This window comes from Podarcis tiliguerta (assembly GCF_965153285.1).
Source record: "Podarcis tiliguerta genome assembly, chromosome: 7".
Classification (NCBI taxonomy): Eukaryota; Metazoa; Chordata; class Lepidosauria; order Squamata; family Lacertidae; genus Podarcis; species Podarcis tiliguerta.
In genome coordinates this window covers 82,455,056-82,468,228 of record NC_139540.1, presented here as the reverse complement: position 1 = coordinate 82,468,228, position 13,173 = coordinate 82,455,056, and the positions used below count along the sequence as shown (strand labels likewise).

The window sequence follows — 13,173 nt, the reverse complement described above, 5'->3', positions numbered from 1 at the left end:
AGAAGCCGAAAGCACCAGCCTGAAGATGACGAGTGAGACCTCGTCGAAACGTCGCCTAGACACCCCAACTTTTACACGGGAAGACACCCGAGGACACCAAAACCTGCATATATATATATATATATATATATATATACCGCTTGGTTGCAGGAAACCTCAAAGTGGTTTAGAGAACACAACTCAACTGCTGATGGGGAAATGCTGTTATTGTACAGTGCCAACATTAACGAAGAGTTTAAACAAATGCAAGCCCAAATGTGGGCAATTCAAACAAGAAAGGAAAGTGGGAGCCATCTAAAGAAATTGGTGTGGCTGCGTAAGGAGCTTATGGATATGTTGAGATTTAAGAAGGGCATATATGAGAAATGGAAGAAAGGAGAAATCGCAAAGGATATCACAAAAGAAAAGCAGAGCCCAGTGTGGTGAAAACAGGATAAACAATGCAAGGAGGGACCTGCAGCCCAAGATAAGAAAAGAAGCAATAAGGGAACACCCACCTACTTTGAATGAATTCAAACCTCCAGAGTATGATGATCCAAGGGTACTAAAGGAGCTTGCGGATGTAATCTCAGAACCTCTGTCTATAATCTTTGAGAATTCTTGGAGAACTGGGGGGAAAGAAGACCTAGGTATCTACCAACCCGTGAGCTTGACATCGATACCAGAAAAGCTCATAGAACAGATAATTCAACAGGTGGTCTGTGAGCACTTGGAAAAAGATGTTGGGTTGAAATAAACGACAGACGAGTGACAAGTGTCATATGGGAGGCATCTCTCGAGCATGTCTCAGAGAGTCCCTTTTATTGAATATTACAGCATTGCCACATATGTGCTTGTTGCTGATTGGTTAACACAAATCATATGCAAGGGTTGCACATAGGCATTAATCACCAATAGATTAAAGGTTGGGAAAGGGAACACAGAATTGGACAGGTATGAAAACCTCCTTGTTAAACTATTACTAGTGATTGATATAGCAAAACTTAAAAGGGCATAACTATCACATTCATAGATGTGGTCAACCATGCATTAAGAACAGGTCAGGGTACGATGTTTCATGAACTCAATGTGAACTAAACATTCTAGGGTGGGTGAGGAAGGAATGCTTCAGCTCAGTGCTGTTTGCCAGACTCATGTGCAGAAGCAAAACCTCCCATCAAAAAGATGTTGTGATTACACTGGTACCTCAGGTACCAATTAATTCATACCTACTTAATTCATTCCGGAGGTCCGTTCTTAACCTGAAACTGTTCTTAACCTGAAGCACCACTTTAGCTAATGGGGCCTCCTGCTGCCGCTGTGCCGCTGCCATACGATTTCTGTTCTCATCCTGAAGCAAAGTTCTTAACCCGGGGTACTATATCTGGGTTAGCGGAGTCTGTAACCTGAAGCGTATGTAACCTGAAGAGTATGTAACCCGAGTTACCACTGTACTGAGACCCAGCATGGGTTTCTCAAAAACAAGTCATGCCAGACAAACCTCATTCCTTTTTCTCGTTTCCTGCACCTATTGGCCTCCTACTTTGCCACATGCCTGCCGTGTACCCACCTACCTGCTGCCATGTGTCCACCCACAGTTGCCTGTGAACCTAGGAAGCAGATATGTTGGTGGCACATAGCAGAGGAGGATGCGGTGGTGATGGGGGACATTTTCTGTCTTGCCTCTTGTGGCAAAACATTCTGGGCTGGCCCTGATCCATTCCTCCCCCAATCTCTCTCTCTCTCTCTCTCTCTCTCAATATTTATGACCATGGGATCCCACTCAATAGTTCTTTAAGCTTTTTGAAATCAGCCTTCTTAAAGTCCAGAGTGCACATCTGAGCACACTCAACTTGCCGCCCTTTCCACTGCAGAACGAATCTCAAGAGGGCATGATCACTTCCTGCCAAGGTTCCCGCTACGTCCACCTCACTGATCAGTTCTTTCCCATTGGTGACCATCAGATCCAAGAGAACCAATCCACTTGTTATTTCTTTCAATTTCTGGGGAATGAAATTGTCAGAATGGCAGTTGAGGAATTTGTTAGGCTTCCCAATCTTGACGGAGTTTGAGATCCAACAGATATCAAGGTAGTTGAAGTGAAGTCGCCCATGACTACTGTATCTCTCCTTTTTGAATGTTTGGTAATCTGCTCAAGGAAGGCAGTCATACGCCCATAATGAAGTCACTGTTGTTTCCCTCCCTCAGAATTTTTACCCCAGTGCTCTGTGTTCTATGTTGCAAACCATGGATCTCTACATATGTGTATACATCCTTCCTTTTTGGCCTATACCTTCTGAATAGATTATACCGCTCAATTGCTGCCTTCCAGTCTTATCCCACCAGGTTTGTAATGCCTAGTAGATCATATTTGCCATCCTGTGTTCAAGAGATCAAGTTTGTCTTGCTTATTTCCCATGCTCTGTGCATTAGTATAGAGACAACTGAAACAACGTGTCATTCCTTCCAGCTGTTTCCTTCTTGTTTTTCCCCTGCCCATTAGTAGGTTCCTTTAGCAAGACCTCAGTTTCCAGTACATCAGTTAAGTTATTGCCCCCAGCACTTAGTGCCCCCCTGTGCTCTGAAATATTGTTTTATTGGCTTTCATCTCCAGGAGTTGCCTCCTCAAAGATAAACTACTTTTTCAACTTATTTCTAGCTTTGCAATTTTGAGAATTTACCCCAATTAGCTTTTGCAATCTTTGAGTAAATATTTCAGGTTTGAATCTGTGGGTGCATTGAAGCAGTTTGTAGGATGTTATTTCCCCCTATTGCTTCAAATTCAGGGTTTATGAAAAGTAGGCTATTGTGGAAAATACTATATTTTATCAGCTTTTAATGTGTTCTTAAAAAACACACTGATCTACAGAAAGGTCAACAATGTTTGATAGCAGAATCTTAAAAGAAAAGAGTGTTATCCCAAGGTAGTTAACACAAAAAAGTGAACCCCCTTTGTGTTTTATAGTTTAAACTGAAGAAATTATACAGTTAAGGAATTCATTAATCCAACTTTCTGTCAGATGATTGTTGATTAACCTAGGCTCATTCTTCCCATAGTAACTGAAAGACAAATGGGGCACTCTCTTGAAAGGATTAAATAGATGTGATATATTTTAATCTCCAGAAAGGATTGGATAGAATAGAGAACATTGGTTCTTCCCTCAAGCTGGCTCTACTGCTCTTCAGAAGTTGATAAGGTATCATTGAAATAACAAATAATATTGAATTAATGCTTTATAAACTGAGATTGCACATTAGCAGGGGAAGGGATTTGAATAACATTTAATCCATCTCCTCTCTTGTCGCATGTAGTAGTAGTACTAATAATTTTATTATTTATATCCCGCCCTTCTGGTTGAGTTTCTCCAGCCACTCTGGGTGGCTTACAGCATATATGAAAACATAATAAAACATCAAACATTAAAAGACAGAATATCTTATATAGATTATAAATAAACCAATAAATCAAATAATAGTAAACAGTTTACAGTTATACCCAAATTAAAACAACTGCCAACCCCAACTAAATAGTTAACCAACCCAACAAAAACAAAACAGAGGAACCAAAATTAAAATCATTTAGAACATTTTAGCCAGGTGCCTCAACCCAAGAGTTGTTCCAACAATGTCCCAGGAGCCTCTGTTAGCTGTTCAAGGTGAGTCTGGGCCTTGCCCCTTAAGCCAGGTGGAAACAGGACTTTCAGCAGGGAGCGGTCTTCCTTCCAGCATTCATGGCAGCAGGACAGTTATCTTATCTATCTTATAAACCTCTCTCGGTTGTTGGCTCTCTCGGCCAATAAAGCGAGATGAGCGCCGCAACCCCAGAGTCGGCCACAACTAGACCTAATGGTCAGGGGTCCCTTTACCTTTTAAAGCGTTAATCATCTTGAAGAGAAACGTAATGAAGGTGTCAGGAAAAGCGTTGCACCAACAGGGGGCCACCACAGTGAGACACCATCTGCATTAACTTTAATACAGTCATACCTCGGTATAAAGATGCTTCAGTTTGAACGTTTTCAGGTTGCGTGCCGCGGCGACCGTAAAGTAATGGAACGGGTTACTTCTGGGTTTCGCTGCTCGCGCATGCGCAGACACTCAAAATGACGTCATGCGCATGTGCAGAAGCGGTGAATCCAGACGCGCAGACGTGGGTTGCGTTCTGCTCGGGATGCGAACGGAGCTCCAGAACGGATCCCGTTCACATCCAGAGGTACCACTGTAACAGAAATACACTCAAGTGCATCATAACTGTGCCTGATAAGTTGATAAGATTAAGATAAGATGATAAGATCCCACTAACACATTTAAAAGGCTGTAAAACGTTAATTGGGACGCGGGTGGCGCTGTGGGTTAAACCACTGAGCCTCTTGGGCTTGCCGATCAGGAGGTCGGTGGTTCGAATCCCCGCGACGGGGTGAGCTCCCGTTGTTCGGTCCCAGCTCCTGCCCACCTAGCAGTTTGAAAGCACATCAAAGTGCAAGTAGATAAATAGGTACCTCTCCAGCGGGAAGGTAAATGCCGTTTCCGTGCGCTGCTCTGCTTCGCCAGAAGTGGCTTCGTCATACTGGCCACATGACCCGGAAGCTGTACGCCGGCTCCCTCGGCCAATAAAGCGAGATGAGCGCTGCAACCCCAGAGTCGGCCACAACTAGACCCTTTACCTTTTAAAACGTTAATCATCTTGAAGAGAAACGTAATGAAGGTGTCAGGGAAAGCGTTGCACCAACAGGGGGCCACCACAGAAAATGCCATTCTTGTGCTGACATCCTCCAGACCTCTAATGAGAGAAGCATCCAAAGAAGGAGCCGCTGGATCTGGTCCACCACTACCTGTTCAAGAATCTTGCCCAAGAAGGAGAGATCAACAACTGGCCGGTAGTTACCGGTACAATGGTGCCTCGCAAGACGAAATTAATCCGTTCCGCGAGTCTCTTCGTCTTGCGGTTTTTTCGTCTTGCGAAGCACGGCTATTAGCGGCTTAGCGGCTTTAAGAAAAAGGAAACAAACTCGCAAGAACTCGCAAGACTTTTCGTCTTGTGAAGCAAGCCCATAGGGAAATTCGTCTTGCGGAACGACTCAAAAAAACGGAAAACTCTTTCGTCTAGCGAGTTTTTCGTCTTGCGAGGCATTCGTCTTGCGGGGCACCACTGTACTTAGATTTTCCAAATCTAGGGAGTGTTTCTTAAGGAGTGGTCTTAATTGCTCAGGCAAGCAGAGACCACCCCTCTTGCAGGGAGGCATCAGTCACCTCCCTGGCCCAGTTAGCTGTCTCCTCCTTGCTAGCTTTTATCAGACAAAGGGGCCAGGGTTCAGAGCGCTGATGGATCCAAGCACCTTGTCCACATCCTGAAGCCTATCAGCTCATTCTCTGTTATTGTTTCAGGATCATCTGCACAGAAACAGAGAAGCTGTAATAAAGCAGCCCTTTTTCATGGAACTCCTGAACTGGAATTGATGAAAAAAACTTGGGAAAAGGTAGAAATCTAAGTAAATAACAGTCACAATTTTATCTTGCATTAAATGTTCTTTTTGCGCTTTTCACATTTCATTTATGGTGTACACTTAATCTGATTGCCTTAGGTTACCTTTAGGTGGTATATATTAATGTCCCAACGAAATTTCTGCACGAAGAATTATTTTGGAATTATTTTGGAAAAGAAAATTTTTTTGCTTCAAAAAGTAAACATGCAAATCAGTGGAATGCATGCAAAGTCCTATATTTTTAGTTTCCTGATGTGGATTTGTTATATTGCGACCAGTCTGGTCTGGGGCTATTACCGTATTTTTTGCTCTATAAGACTCACTTTTTCCCTCCTAAAAAGTAAGGGAAAATGTGTGTGCGTCTTATGGAGCGAATGCAGGCTGCGCAGCTATCCCAGAAGCCAGAACAGCAAGAGGGATTGCTGCTTTCACTGCGCAGCGATCCCTCTTGTTCTGGCTTCTGAGATTCAGAATATTTTTTTTCTTGTTTTCCTCCTTGCAAAACTTGGTGCATCTTGTGGTCTGGTGTGTCTTATAGAGCAAAAAATACGGTAATTTGTGTAGGAATTTTTTTTAGGCGGTTAGCCAAGATTGATGTGAATATCTTGTAGTCTTGGTTTATTAATGAGATTGGGCGGTATGAGAAGTCCTATATTTTTGTAAACATTTATTAACTTTGCAGAATTTATTCAAGCTACAATGTATGAAATGTGGCTGAACACCCATGCTCCTCTCCTAGGGTATGTTGACAGACATAGTTTGAAATGCATCTTTACAAATATAAATACTTGAAACTGGTTCTCCCCCCAAAAACCCAACACTGAATTCCTGTGAACATTTTATTGAGAGTAAGCGCAATTGTTTCAGTGAGACTGCCTAAAAATTTATATATGAATGGGCCATGAGATGCTGAGAATTTCTGATTCTGTCCCACTTAAATAGTTTCACATAGAATCATAGAACTGTAAAGTTTTTTCTTTATGAAGTTGTTGCAGACGCTTAACAGCATATTTATTAATGCGGTGCAGCTGCAAACCTTACCGCTCTCTCTTAATATGACCTCGGGAAGAATCCTATAGAGTCATACCTCGGGTTGAAGTAATTTCAAGTTAAGTATTTTCGGGTTGCGCTCCACAGCAACCAGGAAGTAACGGAGCACATTACTTCCGGGTTTCGCCGCATGCACAGACGCTCAAAATGATGTCACACGCATGCGCAGAAGTGGCGAAACGCAACCCGTGCACGTGCAGATGCGCAGTTGCGTCTTACGTTTACTTCAGGATGCAAACGGGGCTCTGGAATGGATCCCATTCGTATCCAGAGGTACCACTGTACAGTCATACCTCTTGTTACGTTTGGTTCAGGTTACGTCTTTTCAGGTTGCGTCCCACGGCGACCCGGAAGTAACGGAACGGATTAGTTCCAGGTTTCACCCCTCGCGCATATGCAGACGCTCAGAATGACATCATGCGCAGAAGCGGCGAATTGCGACCCGCAGACGCGGGTTGCGTTCTGCTTATGATGCGAACGGGGCTCCGGAACAGATTCCGTTCGCAGCTGTATTAAGATGCACTGGGATGAGCGGGGTTAGGATGCAGCAGTTCTGCAGCTGAGCTGCCGGGTTCTGCCAGCTTAACTCCTCCTTTATTGGATCATCCAGAGATATTCTGGGTGTCGCCCCATCCCATCCCAGCTGGGATCCCAATCCTGTTCACCTGAGTCACATGAACTGGGACCACAGCCAAAATTAATCTAGCCAAAAGGGTGGTGTTCCTTGAGCACCGTTTTAAAGGCTTGCTTTTGGCCTCTGCCAGGCTTAAACTGACTCAGCCAGCTGTCGCCCCGCTCTTGAATGGAGTTTGGATATGCTGGCTTTATTTATGCTGGCTTGCTTTACGCCAGCTTCTTGTGTATAGGATTCCTGCCTTAATGTGCTACACAGCTAAAGATGCAGGGTTACTGTAATGGAGTTGTGAGACCGAAAAAGACGCTCAGCCATTTACAGGTCTTTAAAGCTAACTATGCGTTACATGTGTGGGACGCAGGTGGCGCTGTGGTTTAAACCACTGAGCCTAGGGCTTGCCGATCAGAAGGTTGGCGGTTCAAATCCCCGCGACGGGGTGAGCTCCCATTGCTCCGTCCCTCCTCCTGCCAACCTAGCAGTTTGAAAGCATGTCAAAGTGCAAGTAGATAAATAGGTACCGCTCCGGCGGGAAGGTAAACGGCATTTCCGTGCACTGCTCTGGTTCGCCAGAAGTGGCTTAGTCATGCCGGCCACATGACCCGGAAGCTGTATACCGGCTCCCTCGGCCAGTAAAGCGAGATGAGCGCCGCAACTCCAGAGTTGTCCTTGACTGGACTTAACTGTCAGGGGTCCTTTACCTTTTTATGCATTACATGTACCCACATACAGAGCTGATGTCTCCCCCTCCCCTTTAAGAAGCTCTTTTAAAAAGGGCCATAGGAAGCTGAGAAGGAGGGCTTAATGCCTGTAGGACACTTCTTCTAAGGAAAATTGTTTAAGAAGCTGCCTATTTGTTGTGCTGAAGGCAGAAAGTAGCCGAGGAGGAAAGAGTTAAAGAAATGTCAATCCTACCAGTGCTCTGCTCAGGATTCCAGTCTTCGTTTGCTACTTTGCATGAAACAAAACCAAAAGGAAGCCTGCCAGCCAGCGCTTCTGTGCATACATGTGCTTAATTTAAAACATAACTTGAGGAAGCTGCCTTCACTGTCTCTTTACTAAACGTTTCTTTCCTAAATGTGACTGGGGCTAGATCTACATTGATCTGTAAAAACACTTTAAAAAAACCCTGTAATATCACTCTCAATGCAATTTTCCATTGGTGATGGATTGCTGCTCTGCAGTGCCCTCTGGTGCCACATTTTTATAATGCATTTTAACGTTATAACTGACCAGTGTAGATTATTCCTGGGTAGAATCTCATTAGTCAAGGGGAGGAGAGTCCTCCAGATGTTGTCTGACTTCAAATCCCACCTGTCCCCACTCCCAGTGACCAGGGATGATGAGAACTGGAGTCCAACAAAATATGGAGGGCACCATGTTGAGAAATGTTGCCCCAGACACTTTTGTCTCTCTTCACCAATTGCTTTAAAAAATGGGTCATGTAAAACATGAGCAAAATGCTGTGTATGATTTGAATATTATTATGGTGAGGTTTCTTGATTATGTACTTGTGTAGTGCACAATTTTTATTTCCCCCCTCCACATCTCTGATATTGAAAATCTACCCCTTTTATCGCCCTGCCCTCCAGCTCTTTGCTCAAGTTTGTTTCGGGCAAATTATTGTTCGTAGTCATCACTTGTAGAGCAGGATAAATGTACTAGCCAAGAAACTAGCCAGTTTCTTTAAAAAAAAAATCATTTGTCATGGGGTGATTGTTGCGTTACAGCTTCTACATCCTGCACAATCTTTTTTGAGCGATCACACAAATGGACACAGTAAAAATAAATTGCGTGCATATATTGCGTGAGTTCAGTTCGGTGCCGAACGTCTTATACAGGTGGAAATGGAGAAGAGGGGGAATTTAAAATGGGGATGGGTTTGGTGTTGTCTCTGTATTCTTACAGAATTTCCAGGTTTTTAAAGAAAATATACAATAGCATTTGTTCTTGCATTATGTAGTCAGGCCTCAGATAATTGAGGGCCTGAGGAGGAGTTGCATCCTGCTTATCTCTTTCAATATGCTGAAAATTGGAATTACTGTTTGTTTCTCAGGCCGGGCTGCTGTCCTCCTTCCCTTTCCTTGGACAGATTCCTTCTTGTGTGCATTTCTGAGCTTTCTCCGGAATGCTTCTTGCTGACTTCCTCAGTGCCCACACATTTTCATTTCCTTCTCTCTCACTTCCTCTTACTTTCCCCCCCATAAAATGTTAAACCCCAGGGGGCCCAAGCCTGTTTTTATCATCAACCCATCCAAAGACTCTTCTTTCTTCTATCTAACTTATCTATATTTATAAGGTTACTTCTTCTCAAAGGCAAATTTGCGTCTGGCTAATGCCTTTCCTCAGCAGTCTTTCGGAAGCAATGATAAATAGTACGCGGTGTTAAACCTCCTGCTGATCTTCAATGGTTGCTGTTTTGTCAGCCTTTAGGTTGCAAAGAATGAAGGATAAGGGATGGACATGAGGTTTCTAGGCAGATAAACTGATAATCTGAATAACTGCATTGGGGCCCTGGTAACACACTGAAACCCTGATTTATCAGTGAAACAAACACAGTTATGAGAGTTAAGAGCCAGTTCTATGCATGCTCACTCTGAAGTAAGAACCACTGGTTTTGGTGAGACTGTTGTAAACAAAAATTGCCCTTTTCCCTTATGGGGTATCCAAGAGCCCATATAGAGTCCTTACATAGGTTCCCTATTGGTAGGAGAAAATAACAGAGGCCAACCAGAGAATATTGAGAAGCAAAGCAGCTAGTAAGCTTGATCTTCATTGATCTGTTGTAACAGGGTGCTCCCCTCACACGCAGGAGAGGAGGAGGAACCCAGAAAAATGGTGCGCAAGGCCTTATAAAGACTTTTAAAATTGTCGCCCTGTAGATCAAGACCACCCCCAGAAACATCATACATACATCACAGAAGGGGTGTAACCTAAGACCACCCCTCAGATACATCATACCTACATCACCGAAATTTAAATGTTGTTTTTCTCTTGTCCTTGTTTATCTCCTGGCTGGCAGGTTACTTGATTGGATTTCTTGGGTAGCCTGGCCAGTCTTTTGTAATGATAAATACTTAGTTCCTGGGCCAGGTCACAGGCTCACACCCTATTCAAACACAGACAGGATTTCTGAAGGAAAAGACAATGGGGAGGCTTTTCCATTTTGACCTTGCAGAGAAAAGATTTGGTCAGTTTAGGAATCAAAATGGTTCCAGGTTGGCCTTCTTGTGCTGATCTATGTATGTGCTTGGTTGATACACTTATGAACATTACCATATACCGTATTTTTCGCTCTATAAGACGCACCAGACCATAAAACGCACCTAGTTTTTGGAGGAGGAAAACAAGAAAAAAAAATCTGAATCTCAGAAGCCAGATCAGCAAGAGGGATCACTACGCAGTGAAAGCAGCAATCCCTCTTGCTGTTCTGGCTTCTTGGATAGCTGCGCAGCCTGTATTCGCTCCATAAGACGCACACACACTTCCCATGACTTTTTAGGAGGGAAAAAATGAGTCTTATAAAGCAAAAATACGGTATCTAAGACCATAAAATTCCTATCACAAGACTCACTCTAGAATTGAAATATCGCAGTGAGAGGCTTGTTCCATCTGATGTATATTTCTGTGTTGTCTACCATAGTTAGGCATTTGTGGATGAAATCATTTGCATCAATTGTCAGTAAAAATACAAGGATGTATTCCTTGTGAAATTTCTGTAAGAACCTGGAGCTGGGGGACTTGTACTCAGAGGCGTACCTAGTGGTTGGCGAAACCAACCCCCACTGGGGGCACAGCTCCAAGGGGTGTGTGTGTGTGCAAAAACTCACCCCCCCCCAATAAGGGACTTATTGATTCTGTGTTACATTCTCCTCCCCAAAAGTAATAAATAACCTTCCCATGTTTACAAGATTTTGTACTCTTATACAGTGGTACCTTGGGTTAAGAACTTCAACTGGAGGGCCATTCTTAACCTGAAACTGCTCTTAACCTGAGGTACCACTTTAGCTAATGGGGCCTCCCACTGCTGCCACGCCACCGCCGTGCAATTTCTGTTCTCATCCTGAAGCAAAGTTCTTAACCCGAGGTACTATTTCTGGGTGAGCGGAGTCTGTAACCTGAAGTGTCTGTAACCTGAGGTACCACTGTATAGGATTTTGGACTTCTCCTAGAGCAAAGCACCATTTATCCAGCCTGGAGTCAACAAGAAAAAGAGAGATTGTCTAATCGGGAGGAGGAAAGTCCTTGCAGCCTTTTGCTCCTTCTTTGGGTTTTGGGACTCCAGCAAGCAAAGTACCGTAGCTCTGGGCAGAGTTAAGGGGAAGGGGAGATGAAGGAAGCAGCAACAGCACCAGATCCGGAACCCTGTACTTGGGGAGTGGGTGGCGGGGCCATATTCAGCTCACAGGCAGTGGCGTAGCATGGGTTGTCAGCACCCGGGGCAAGGCAAGTAATTTGCGCCCCCTAACCCGTGGATTTGCGCCCCCTAACCCCCAGATGTTGCGCCCGGTGCGGCCGGCCCCCCTGCACCCCCCACGCTACGCCACTGCCCACAGGGCAGGGGAAGAAGCAGCAGCTATTGTGGCTGGCAGAGTTGCAAGGCTGCCTTGCCTTTGCTGCAAAAGGAACCGCTGCCTTTGAGGAGCAGGTGGTCTAAGCAGGTTGTCAGCTGAGAACCCATTTCCCTGGGTCCCTCCTTCTACAACTGGGTGAGCAGCATGCGTGCCTCTCTCTCTCTCTCTCTCTCTGTTTGTGTGTGTGTGTAAGAGAGAAAAGGGCGAGGATTTCTCCATCCCATAATCTACACTCCACACATTTTAGGCAGTTTGCAAAAAGGGATGGAGAAGTATTTACCGTATTTTTCGCTCTATAAGATGCACCAGACCACAAGACGCACCTAGTTTTTGGAGGAGGAAAACAAGAAAAAAAATATTCTGAATGTCAGAAGCCAGAACAGCAAGAGGGATCGCTGCGCTGTGAAAGCAGCAATCTCTCTTGCTGTTCTGGCTTCTGGGATAGCTGCGCAGCCTACATTCGCTCCATAAGACGCACACAAATTTCCCCTTACTTTTTAGGAGGGAAAAGGTGAGTCTTATAGAGCAAAAAATACGGTATTTCATCATTTACCACATTTCTCTTCCAAGGATATCAAGGTGGTTGGTCACATGGTTCTCCTCCTCCCCATTTCCTCCTCACAACAACCCTGTGAGGTAGGTTAGGCTGAGAGATGGTGAGTACAGTCATACCTTGGGTTACAGATGCTTCAGGTTGCGTTTTTTTGGGGTTATGGGCCACCGAAACCCGGAAGTACTGGAACGGGTTACTTCCGGGTTTCGGTGGTCGCGCATGCGCAGAAGCGCTAAATCGCACTTTGCACATGCGCAGAAGTGCCAAATCGCAACCCGCGTGTGTGCAGACGCGCCACTGCGGGTTGCGAACACTGCGGGTTGTGAATGTGCATCCTGCATGGATCACGTTCGCAACCTGAGTGTCCACTGTACAGTGGTACCTCAGTTTAAGTACTTAATTCGTTCCGGAGGTCCGTACTAAACCTGAAACTTTTCTTAACCTGAAGCACCACTTTAGCTAATGGGGTCTCCCGCTGCTGCCGTGCCGCCGGAGCACGATTTCTGTTCTCATCCTGACGCAAAGTTCTTAACCTGAAGCACTATTTCTGGGTTAGCGGAGTCTGTAACCTGAAGCGTATGTAACCTGAAGCGTATGTAACCCGAGCGTCCACTGTATCTCCAAATTCACCCAGTGAATTTCATGGCTGAGTGGAGATTTGAACCCTGTGATCTCCCGGATCCCCAGTCCATCATTCTCATCTGTTCTGTAGATGAAGGAGCCAGTGGAGGTTTTTTGCAGCTTTTGAATAGTTTGGAATTGTTTTCTGAAAGAAAGAGCAAGCTGACCAGGGAGAAGAGTCAGTGGAAGAAGATTGGAAGAAATTTAAAGACTATTTACAGAAACACTGTAAAATTAATGAATGTTAGAATGATGCTGGATTGAAGTTAAGTGGGGTTTTTTAGC

General features: G+C 44.6%; 1 protein-coding gene across 12 annotated transcripts in view; it reads left to right on the top strand.

The window, feature by feature from the left end:
- Positions 1-13,173, top strand: part of ENOX1 (ecto-NOX disulfide-thiol exchanger 1) — a 296,456-nt gene that overhangs the window by 153,416 nt on the left and 129,867 nt on the right. For 7 of the 12 annotated variants that reach the window (XM_083448710.1, XM_083448712.1, XM_083448721.1 and 4 more), the window contains one exon: positions 5,362-5,453. The exons of the other annotated variants lie outside the window; for them this stretch is intronic. The gene's annotated coding sequence lies outside the window, so the exon portion shown is untranslated. The remainder of the gene's footprint in view (positions 1-5,361; positions 5,454-13,173) is intronic. 12 annotated transcript variants of the gene reach the window in all.